A 10,936-nucleotide genomic window follows, 5' to 3' on the forward strand; every position below is an offset into this window, starting at 1 on the left:
GCTAAATAGTTTTGTTTTTATATAATAGATGATCAAATGCTGTTGAGGCTCCTAAAAACACTAAACTTGCCCTTCAGCAATGATCTGGAAGCTAAAAATCAGTTATCAACTTCACTGATTCCCAAGTCGTGACTTTTCACAGAAAGTCAGAGGAAGATTCATTGCTTCTGGGAGTCCTGGTCACTATTATGTTTTACCACAGCTCCAACAGGCAATGCATCATTCTTAATGTTATTAATGGCCTTCAATGCTTTTAGAAGAAAAAAAAATCATCCTCCTGAAAATATTTATTGCCCCATGGAGTGAGCTAAATGATCACTTTGAGAAATCATTACTTGTTTAATGTATTCTCTTTTTTTAACTGGGTTCCATTCCGATGTAATTATCTCCTCATATTCGACAGAGAGCAACCTGTGAGAATTTGGTCTTCTCTGAGCACTGATCCTGGAAATGTGATAGGCTTTTATTTCAATACTGCTACTAAATACACGTGTGAACAGAAGTGTCATCTTTTTATTTTTTAGCAAACATGTTTTATTGCAGCTGTCATCACTCTGTAGTCAGGATGACCTAAATGACTACACAGAGTTGGGATGAATACGTGCTGTAGGATGTGCGGGAAAACACAAAAATAAACAGTGTAAATCTCACACAAATACCATACATGCCATGTGCAATCTAGCATAGAGCCATAGATTAAATGAAGCCTAATATGGTGATGTGGACTTGGGGAAAAAAAGCAAGTTCTAAGGTTTTATTTATTTTGTTATCATTAACAATCTTCTGGTTCTTGTAGGTCTCAAAATGAAGTAAAAACAGGCACAGATGTACAAGCACATTTCAGTACATTTACATTTGTTTTAAAAAAACAACAGCTACGATGTTTGCTTTGTAAGTCCTCCCTCATTGCGTCTATGGTAACACATCGCGACATCTGGATCCAATAAGTCAAAGTACTTTATTAACTCAATATTGGGACGTGTAAGCACCTTGAAAATTAAAATTATTTAAGCAGTTTGGTGATTTGATTCATGTGCTTGTAGGGGGAAAAAAAAGAGGCAAGACACCACCAGTGTTGATGCTGATCGTCCATCTGGTAAGTGTTTAGAAGGTCATTTCCGACAGTTTCGGACTCCATTATTCAACAGCAAGAAGGACTATTCAGAGGGTAAACTGTTCAGGGTACTTAGCTAATTTTCCCAAGGGCAAAAGTTTCACCAGGTTCACAGCGAGGTCAAACCGTAAAGTAGTTAGTGGAATTACAAAAACCTGAAAGCTGCATCCGAGTCTACAGGCCTTATCAGGTTAAACGTTGAAAACATTGCAGTACAAGCAGAATAAATAGAAAAGAGACTGAATGTGTATTGCTTATATACATGGGTGATCAAAATTAGTGAATTTTGGTGTTACTAATTTCATTGCTTTACCCATTTTCTGTGTTCGGTGTTTCCTGTAACTAAGGTTTCATTTCCTTCTCCTGTTTTGCTTTTTTTACTGTTTTACTTTTGCCGAGTCTATTTTTACTTTGTATATGAAAGTTAAAATAATGAATCCATCAAAGTGAAATGATCCAAAAGTAGCAGCTATAACAGTGGGTGGTTATATTCTACAATATTTCCTTTGCTATCTGTCATCCTTTGAAAAAGTAAAAAGACAATTAATCTGTCCCACATTACTGTGTGGGATCCATCTTTCATGCTCATATTAGTTTTGGATCATCTGAGTAGCACAGGGCGGTTTGGCTGGGAAATGATTGGTGGCTTTTTCCTTCCCTTCTTAATTGACCCAACTTTACAATACAGACACTTACATTATATCTCTTTTAGTCAATACAGAGCCTTGCAAAAGAATTAAAAACCCTTAAATCTCTCACATTTTATCACATCAAAACCAAAAACTCTTGTGTTTTTTGTTGCTATATTTTGTAATAGACCGACATACAGTACTGCGTATTTATAATTGGAAGACAAATTATTTTGTTGATTGTGATTTTAAAACTGTTTTACAACAATTAATGCAAATCTGGACTTTGACATTCTGGGCATTAAAACATGCTTTAATCGAATCAATTAAATCCTGTATGTGTTAATGGTCATTGTGCTGCTGGAATGGGGAACCTGCACCCCAGACTTGGATCTTTTAAAGAAGCCTCAAACGGGGTTTTTCCTCAACTGTCCTGGATCGAGCTTCAAACATTTTTCAATCAACTCTGACCGGTGCTTATATTCCTTCTCTACAAAAGCATTCCCACAGCATGATGCTGCCTAGATCATGTCTCAACCTGGGTATGATAGGATGTGGTTTCAGAGTACACTGTCGGATTTCTTCCACACATACCACTTGCATGGAAAGTTTTATAAATCATGTTTTTAGGGCCTCATGTGATCGGAGCACTCCTTGCTGTGTTTCTTACAAAACCTTTACAAAACAACATCTTTCTTCTTGCCTCTCTTACAACAGGGACAGCTTTGTGGTCTACATGATAAATAGCTGTCGACCCAGAGTTACCACGGGTCTATTCCTTGGTCTTAATGGTGGTATTGAATTATAAACTGAACTTGACTGCATCGTCTGAAGGAACTGTGCAATCAATTTGGAACGTATGTGCTTGTCTGAAGGCAGCTGGTTGCACTGGATTTTATTTAAGTGCATCGGAGTAAAAGAGTCTGAACGCAAAATCTTGATAACACTTTTCAATATAAAGTTTCAAAAAAGTTTTGAATCCACTTAACAGTAACGTTTTACTCTCTGTTTGTCTGTCACATAAAATAAACTGCATGGAAGCTTGTGGCAGCAACGTCACAAAATGTGCAAACATGCAAGACGGTGGGCATACTTTTGCAATGCACTGTAAGTTGCATACTGTAAATCCATGGCAGTTTTTGATTTGGGTCACTTAGACAATTGCCCAGGGTGGCATTACCAGGGGAGAACACAAGAACCACTTAGGAGAAAATATCTTACAATCTGTCAGGTGCTCCATGAAAACATTTTGTGTGAAAGTGAAACTGGATTGATGTTTCAGAGCTCATTCACATTAGGTCCTTACAAACATGTCTTCTAAACATTCCTCAAGCTGAAGAGACTTCAAACAAGGTTAAGAAAAAGAGCAGAGGGAAAGCCGATAAAAATTATGTTATTCAGATTACACCATCAGTTTGACACTAAGCATCTGCCTGTCGTCACCTATTTGTTTTTTATTTGATTGTTGTGACCGTTTTTCTTTTGGATTGTGCCAGGTTCCGCTGATGGACACCATTATTTGGTATGTTTTTGGTTTCCTGCCCTGCATTGCGTTTAAAAAATGTTGTTGTTTACTTGCGTATTCAGCTCTCTCTTATGGGTCAAAATACCGTCTGTTTTTAAAGAGAGCATCACAAGTTTGGAAAGTTACATCAGACCAGACCGCAGCACTTTGAAATACATGGCCTGGTTGAGACCAACTTGGAATTGTTTTGGATCAATGTAAGGAAAGGATTCAGTGAAAACCAAACAACGTGTATGAGCTTACCTATAAGCCACAGGACCTGGGCACCTTACTGTCACTAAGACAACATGACCTCTTCTGTGTCAAATGGGAGCCAATCAATCTGAAGCCTGAGTTTTAACTGAAACTGTGTCGCACGATAGGACAGTGAGCCCAAACAAAGCAGAAAATCCACAACACAGTGGCTTGAAAATGAAGAGAATCTAGGTGATGTTATAGCCCGTCCTCTGCCGATTTTATCCTGATTGAAATGTTGTGACAGGATCTTAGGAGTTGTGCATAAACAGAGACCCACAAATCTCCGTATCCTCAAGAAAAAAAGAAAGAATTGCCAAACTAATGCAGGCCAAAATTCCTAGCTTTGTTGTTATGGCTGAAAACAAATAACATTGCTTTCTGTAATTTGCATCTCTTAAGAAAACCCAAAATGGGCTTCCTACCATTTTGAACACGTGCTGAAAATGCCATGCCAGGTGGGTCTGATAATTTGCTTTTCTTTTAACAAGGTTTTATATTTTGTTGTTTTTTTTTTTTTTTACAAATAAGTATAGCCATGTGTGTTTGTGTTCAATGATTGCTGCTCGGTTTTCACTGGATAATTTGTTGGACATCTGCTTACCGTGTTTGTGGAGGCAGGTGCTGGACTGAAATGTAGGCAAGAGCATGATGAGATGACTTTAATGAGTTTAATGAATGAAATGAACTTACAGAAGGTAGCTAATGCAGACACAGAGCAGGGAACAAACAGGAGAATTCATAAAGGCGAATGCGACAAATGGAAACGATGACCAGGAGGCTTATATACAGGAAAAGTGAGGAGAGAAAAAATGTAACATAGTCAAGACAAATTACTGCACCTGTTTCCCTGTCTCTAATTACTGAGGCTCCACAGACAGTAATTGCCAGATACTTGAAAGCCTTTGTGTCCAGCGTTCCTCTTGCCTGCTGTGCCTAGTTGTTGAACCGGTTCTTATCTGTGGATTACTTTCTTCTCTCCTTGCCGTCGATTGGACACCTAATCAGCTTCTGTATTCTGGACATCAACCTGAACAGTTTCCTGACCACAAACCTTGCCAAGCCCTGACAGATTTGTCAGCAAGTACGGCACGAACCCCACCCAGAGTCGCATAAGAGCGCATGCCCCTGAGTACTCAGTGAGCGCTTGCCTCTGAACCGTCTGTTTTGTATGCGCTGGGGGCCTCATTCATAAAACATTGAGTAGAATCTATGCTAAAAGTGTACTTATGGCGGAAAAAAAAATCTGATTTATAAAACCATGCACACACATTCCAGCACACAATTTTCTTTTATAGATCACAGCTGCATCTAAACGTTTACATACCTGGTTCCGCCTCACTTTCGGTCCTCTACACGACCGGATTCAACCATAAATGCTCGATGCAAAGCACCTCATGAATGGTACCGCGTTTTTAAAGCTGAGTTGTTATTTCATGGTTAGGGGGGAAAAAAGCAAAGAGACTGTGAAACAAATTCACAGAAAGGCCTTTATTACATGTGTAAATTGGTGGTAAAGCACATATGCTGTCCACATTGAAATAACTTGTTAAAAACTTGATTACTGTTTTGAACATGGGATGTCAGCCTCACGGAGCCATGATCTGTGTTGAAATTGCTCTGAGGCTGTGCGTCCAGATCGTCATTCTGAGGAGGGAGAGAGATCAGGAGGAATCAGAGCCCCCCCTCACAATGATCAACAATCACAGAATGCAATGCTCTAGGGGGTCTAAAACAGCATATTAGCCAGTCATCATCATTGGCCAGGAAATCTTTGATCCCTGAAACTATGTTCCCTTCTAATTCTCCCATTTACAAGGTCAAATGCATCCGTCCAGCATTACGCACAAGTGTATTTGACTGTTTACCGAGATTAAAGTAATTACCGCACACCTTGTCACAATTTACGTGTTGATCTGTGGTACATGTCACCCTGGTGATCATTGGAGACAGGAATAAGATGGTAGAAAAACCAGATGAAATGTTGTGTGAACTTTGATTTAAGATTTAAATTGGCTTATAGGCGTTGTTTATTTTATTTGAAAGCTCATTATGTATAGTTATGTGTCATTAATAACGCTGGGGTTTTAAACGTTTATGATGAAGTCCATCTAAGAGTAATATCTGATATGGAGGGAAATTGAGCATCTGAGAGGAATTGTTATGCAGTTTGTCTGCAATACATCACTTTGCCATCTGTATCGGCCATTTACCCCATCTCCAAAATGAGCGTACGCATGGGCCAGAATTGTTGTAAGGACTGCATATTTCCCATCAAGTTTTTTTTAAATAGAAATAAAGCTTTGCATGGAAAGTGATGTACGCAGGTTCCATTGCCGGTTTTGTGCGTACATAAGGTTTATAAATGAGACATTATTCTTTATTTTAATTAATTTTGATAAACACACACACTGTCTGGGCATTAAACTCCTGGTAACTGAAAAGTGCTAACCTTACACCAGGGTCTTTTTGTGGGTTAATTTCTACCTTGGTAATTTCTTTTTGCCCTGGCAGATTCAATGAATATGGAGGGAGTGTGAGTAATGCCCCCATAAATCTACCTCGTTTGGTGGAAAGGATTCCTGGAGTGGATATTTACTTCCAGAGAACAGCAGCAAATTTTTCAGAATGGCTTGGATCAATGACAATATCCATTTTTGACAAATTCTGTTGTGGTTTAGTCGAGTATTTTGTGTGAATGCAAAAAGACTATCTTCAAAACAAATACGGCTGTTACAATAGAAAAAACTTTGGATCTGCCAACTTCGTACAATCTCTTGCCAGCTGATTCAAAGCTCAGCAACAGTCTCTTCACTGGTTTCATTCTAAATAAAACAAAGCTAGTGTTCCTGTTTACGCAATAAAGACAACAATTTTGAGAATGTCTCATGCCCACATGAGGTCACAATGTGTTACTGAAATATTTATGGTGGCTCGAAGATTTTATTACATCCTTAACTGATAAAATGTGGGTGGAACACTAATGTTTCTTATTTATCCCATAAGTTGGCCCTGGTTTTAGCTAAAGCCAACATATTCTTATAACTAACTCTGCTGGAGCCTGGAAAAGATTGTAAAGCAGCAACATCTGTTGCAAGATATAGGACTCCAGCAGGATGTAATACTATGATGTAAGAAGCTTAGTATAAAATACATAGCTTGCTGTGTATTTTCTATCATCATCTCTAAGAGAATTGATGGCAAAACTACTGCAAATGGAGTGAAGGTTTACCTTTCCACAGCACAACGACCATAATCACACAGCTAGTATAGAACAAATGAAATGTTTTAGATCAAAGCATGTCCATGTGTTAGAATGGCCTAAGTCCAGTTCAAAATGTTGGGTAAGAATTGGAAAACGTGTTCACAGATCCTCTCCATCCCATCTGACTCAGCTTGAGCTATTTTGCAAGGAGGACTATGGGAAAAATTGTTTCTAGATGTGAAAATGTTGAATAGACATTCTCCAAAGGACATGCAGCTATAATTGTAGCAAAAGATAGTTTTGCAAACTATCGACTAAATACAGCTACACACAACATGATGTAATATCTTGAGGATAGTGATAGGATCAGAAAACTTTGCATTTAAAACTACTCTTAGTTTAATTTGATCTGGTGTGGGTTTATTAATAAAGCAGCCAGGTTTCTAGTGACTATTTTGGGGTCAATGTTATTCATGCAACAAGTATTTGTGCTTAAACACAGCAAAAACAATTAATGGAGTGGTTATTTTACAGCTCACAAGTGATGCATGATATCATCTCAGAAGACTTAAATTGCCTGTGTAAGTTGACATTTTCCTCAAACACACGCTGACAATACTTTCCAAGTTTATTTCCCATTTTATTATCCAGTTCTGTGGTGTTTGTCTTGTTAAAGAAAACAAACTTTTATTAGCTCTGGATGTGTCTTTCCCCCGTTGTGCTTTCACCTTAGATCTCCAGTTCCTACTTGGACATCCATTATTATTAAATGAGCCTTTAAATTGGAACAACATGTAGCCAAAGACTGTCAATATGGTTAAGAATGGTCTTGGGAGGACGAGGGATAAAGATGATAACATTCATATAATTTGTTTGAATCCTAAGAACGGACTGTATTGAAGATAAAAAGTATCCAACAATGTAACTAGCTGTAAAGCTGGAATAAGGATGTGGGATTTTACTGCCAATTCATCACCAACTCTCCCCTGTCAGCATGAGAGAAATATAGTGTGAGATTGACCAGTGACAGATTCTGCTTCAGAGCTGGAACAAGACAAAAGCAAGCTAAGCTGCTGCTTATGATACCCAGCACAGCAGGAGGATTTATTGGGGCCACATATTTACACGCACTGTATAAATGACAAATTACAGTGTTTTTTTCCCCTACTGGCTGAAAAGTAATCAGACTAACCTTTTTTCTGCAGTAGATCATTTATATTTATCAAAATTATTCATATTTCAGAAAAATTAAAGCAGTGATTTTTTTTTGTTTCCTGTTTATGACTTTCAGAAGTTTAATCATACTTAACAAGCTTTTTGTATGCTGACTTTGTAAGTTTACAACTTTTGAATTTATTAAAAGTATACCTGAGTATGCACTTTAAGACTTCACCCCAAACCCAGTGCATGCTGTTGAGACACCATGAAAGATATCTAAAGAAATCTGGTTAAATATCAGGAAGAGAACTGTAGACCTCCAGAAATCAGGTTCATCTTTGGGTAAAAGAAGATGGCATGTTCATCTGTTCAAACAGTTATAAGCAAGTATAAACATCACGAGAATGTCCAGCCATCACACTGTTCAGGAAGGAGACGGGTTTTGTGTCTCAGAGGGAATGGACTTGGTTCGGTGTGAAATGTTCGAATCAACCCCAGAGTAAAAGAAAAAAAAAAAAAAAAACCTTGTAGCTTCCAGCTGAAACTGGGGAGAGAGTTTTATTACCCACAGTGAAATTAGATCTGTACTAAAACTTGGAGAGGAAGACCCCATTACACCATATAATGAAGGTCTTCATTACTCAAATTAAAGCATGTTTAAAATAGTTTGTTTTGACTATTTCGTTAAATGGAATAAATACACAACGAGATAGAGATTGAAGCATTTGCTTGTTACCGTTTGTTGTGCTTTGACAGCGTTTTTCTCAGCTGGCACTGATGAAGGCCTGTCCTGTGAACAATAGGAAAACACAAAAACAAAACAATGCATAACAACAAGTAATGCTCTAACTAATAATCTCTGAAATGAGTTGTAAAAGTTGTATGTTTTAAAGTGTATTGTGGTATTGTGCAAATTACATGCCCCTGTTTGTTCCTCTGCAGTGTGTTCAGGCTTAAAGATTCCTTTATTCTGGCCAGCCAGATTGATAATGTGTAGCACTCTTCGTTCTATGTGTTATCAATATGGGACCGCTCCCATTGGATCCGTTTGGGGAAAGGACGGCTATTAAGAAGCATTCTCCAAGCTGATTGGGCGAAGTGACATCTAGTGCCCGCCTACCAAAGGTTGGTTTTAGCCAATAACGGTATCTAATTAAAACATGAGCAGCAGGCACTACGAGAAACCACAAAAACATAAACTAATCAAGGCACTTCTTGCTGTTCTAGTATCAAAGAAGAGATTGTGGATTCTTACCAAACAGATGTGATAGCAGCAGCTACTCGTGCGTCCTCCTGCGCTGCCATGTTTATGTTGGTTCAGCTGTGGGCTCAGCAGCACTTGCTTTTGTTGCAGCGATATGTCCCGCCTTAAACCACCAATACTGCAACATGATTGGCCAGAACCGTTTTTGGTTCGTACGCAAATGGTTGAAGCCGGAGTGGTACAAGATGGATTCTCGTGTGTTTGTGAATGCCGTGAGGATTCAGTTTACAGGCAAGGTTATCCCCCGGGTGCCCTAACACTTTTTAAAGTTTCTGAAAGTGTCTATTTATTGATCTCAAAGGGGGAAAGTAAACTGTCCGCTTAAGGGATTAATATGGATTTAAATCAAAAAATTGTATTGTGTTTTTAGACATATTCCAGTGTTAGATAAATATTAAACTATTTAAATGTTAGTAATTGTCTAGATGTTTGTTAGTGCATATAGGTTTGTGTTCACCTTGTTTCATGGTACTAGTAGGTCTGGTAATTCAGGGGTGTTATAGGTTACAAAATGCTGCCTGTGAAAAATCCCTACGAGCTGCTGCTGAGACCTCATGTGACCTGCAAAACAGCGGGTTTTTTGTTTTTTGCCTGTTTGTGTACCTTTTTAATGTTGGTAATTAAACATCTGGTTGGTCTTCACTTTATCACTGTCTCAATCCTCCTGCTTAATCCAGCAACTAAAGGCCATTCTAACACTCCTTGAGTACTGCTAAAAAGTTTTGAAAATGGCCTGCAGGACAAATGACATCATTTTTTAAAACATACCCCATGGTCTGATGAAAGCAAAATTAAAGTGTTTGGCTCTTATAACCATTAAATTTGGAAGAAAAAGAGTGGAGCTTGCAAGCCTGGGAAGGCATGCCAGCTGTTAAGCACAGATGTGGCAGCATCATGTTGTGGTGAGGTTTTGCTAAAGGAGGAATTGGTGGATATCACATCACAAGGAAATAACATAATGTGGATCTATTGAATTAAGCAATCTCAAGACATAAAACAGGACTATAAGGCTTAAGCACCAAGTATATTGCCAAACCAATTACAAAGTGGCAAAAAAGGGGACATATCATGCAAAATCCACTATTTTAGCCTTTAAATAAATTTAGTTGTGTACTGTGAGCCTTTAGGAGGGGAGAAAATTTTAATGTAGTCTGTCCAGTTACTGTATAGATTTCTTTATATTTTTCTTGTGTCATATTTTTCCATTTTTCTATTATGTTTTTTTAAACAAGTATGCCACAGGATTTGCTTTGGAACTGTTAAACAAGATCATGGACGTCTGACTTACCAGTCTCACGGATCTTCTACGTTTATTTCTTGGAGCCATGTTTTGGTCCGAGCTTAAGGATGCTGAAGCTCGTAGATAAGTGAAACTGTTTGGTGGTTGGGTGTGCTGACACAGACAATTCATTACACTTTCACTCAGCAAACTACAACCTGGAGGGGTTGGATGTGAAGCCCCTTCTTTAGACTTTTCGATTTAAAGAGACAGCATTGAAACGAGTTGTTCTCAAATGTACCTCAGAACAGGGTTAAAAGAGGCACTGTGGGGCAAAAATAACGAGGAATTCAGGCCAAAGGATTGCAGTTCTACTTTATATAGACCACAACTGAATGATTTAAATGTGAAAAGGAAGAACTGAAAAGTATGATGTGTCCCCTTTAAAGCCAGTGCTACAAAACATTAAGGAAATGTATGTGTCTTTATATGTCATTTACGTAGATACTTGCTTTCAAATGTCAGTCAGCACGGAAACGGTGTAATCTGGGCCCGACTGCAACAATGTGAGAGTAAATCACAGAAATA

The sequence above is a fragment of the Fundulus heteroclitus genome, chromosome 1, assembly GCF_011125445.2.
Source record: "Fundulus heteroclitus isolate FHET01 chromosome 1, MU-UCD_Fhet_4.1, whole genome shotgun sequence".
NCBI lineage: Eukaryota > Metazoa > Chordata > Actinopteri > Cyprinodontiformes > Fundulidae > Fundulus > Fundulus heteroclitus.